This window comes from Struthio camelus, chromosome 28 (genome assembly GCF_040807025.1).
Source record: "Struthio camelus isolate bStrCam1 chromosome 28, bStrCam1.hap1, whole genome shotgun sequence".
Classification (NCBI taxonomy): Eukaryota; Metazoa; Chordata; class Aves; order Struthioniformes; family Struthionidae; genus Struthio; species Struthio camelus.
The window spans coordinates 4,188,003-4,189,608 of NC_090969.1; positions in this window are offsets into that span (position 1 = coordinate 4,188,003).

A 1,606-nucleotide genomic window follows, 5' to 3' on the forward strand; every position below is an offset into this window, starting at 1 on the left:
TGTGTGTGGCTTTGTGTGGAAATGGGTGGTTGTGTTGTGCAGGCGGCGAAGAGCGCTGGGGTGTCATCAGGCAGCACAGCCCAGCCGATGGAGTGGACAAGCGCAGGCAGCAGCTCGCAGGTGGGTGGTGGCAAGGTTTGGTTTAGGGAGGTCTGGGGAGAGTGTGTTAGGTGTTGTGGTGGGTGCGTTGGGTGTTGCAGGGGGAGGTTGTATGTGGAGGGGAGAGGAAGGGTGTGTTGGTGGTGGTGCAGAGGAGGTGTTTGAGTAGGGGTGCGTGTTGTGTGTGTGTGTGGCAAGGTGAGGAGGTGGGAAGCAGGTGGGAGGTTGATAGGTGAGTGTGTGCGTGGGTCAGGGGAGAGTAGAGCTTGGGAAGGGTGTGTGAGTGGAGGAAGGGGAGGAGGAGGTGTAGAAAGAGTGTGGGTGTGTGGGGCAAGGTGTGAATGGAGGGTGAGAGGTCTGGAGGGGTTGTTGTGGAGTGGGGCTGTGTGTGTAGTGGGGTGTGTTTTGTTGTTGTGGCTGTGGGGGTTGTTGGGTGTTGTTGTGGTGGTGTGTGGGGTGGGTTGTGAGGGGTGTGGGGCGGAGGGTTTGTGGGGGGAGTGTGTTGGAGGGTGTGGTGGGTGAGTGGGAAGGGGAGTGTCTGTGTGCGGAGGTGGTGGAGGGCAGGTGAGGATGGGGGAAGGTGGGTGCGTCCTGGTTGTTGGAGGAGGAGGAGGAGGGAGAAGAGAGGTGAGGAGGTGTGTGTAGGCTAGGTAGTGTAGGAGGCATGAAGGGCAAAGGGGTGAGAGGTGGGTGGAGTGAGGCGGGGTCCCCGTGGGCAGGCGTGGTGGAGGTGGTAGGAGGCCTGTGTGTTGGGCAGGACACGGGGAAGGGTGGCTGGTGCAGGGTGTGTGAGGGTGAGGAAAGAGGGGGCGCTGGGAGGTGGTCTTGGAAGAGCGAGCTTGGAAGGAGGTAGTGTGTGCAGGCTTGTGTGCCTTTGGTTGTGTGGAGTGGAGGAGAGGAGGAGAGGGTTTGTTGCGGGCAGGCGTGGGAATGTGTTTGTTGGCGTTGTGGTGTGGCAGGAGATGGGAGGGAAGAGGCAGTGTGTGTTGGAGGGGCTTTGTGTGTGGCTTTGTGTGGAAATGGGTGGTTGTGTTGTGCAGGCGGCGAAGAGCGCTGGGGTGTCATCAGGCAGCACAGCCCAGCCGATGGAGTGGACAAGCGCAGGCAGCAGCTCGCAGGTGGGTGGTGGCAAGGTTTTGTTTAGGGAGGTCTGGGGAGAGTGTGTTAGGTGTTGTGGTGGGTGCGTTGGGTGTTGCAGGGGGAGGTTGTATGTGGAGGGGAGAGGAAGGGTGTGTTGGTGGTGGTGCAGAGGAGGTGTTTGAGTAGGGGTGCGTGTTGTGTGTGTGTGTGGCAAGGTGAGGAGGTGGGAAGCAGGTGGGAGGTTGATAGGTGAGTGTGTGCGTGGGTCAGGGGAGAGTAGAGCTTGGGAAGGGTGTGTGAGTGGAGGAAGGGGAGGAGGAGGTGTAGAAAGAGTGTGGGTGTGTGGGGCAAGGTGTGAATGGAGGGTGAGAGGTCTGGAGGGGTTGTTGTGGAGTGGGGCTGTGTGTGTAGTGGGGTGTGTTTTGTT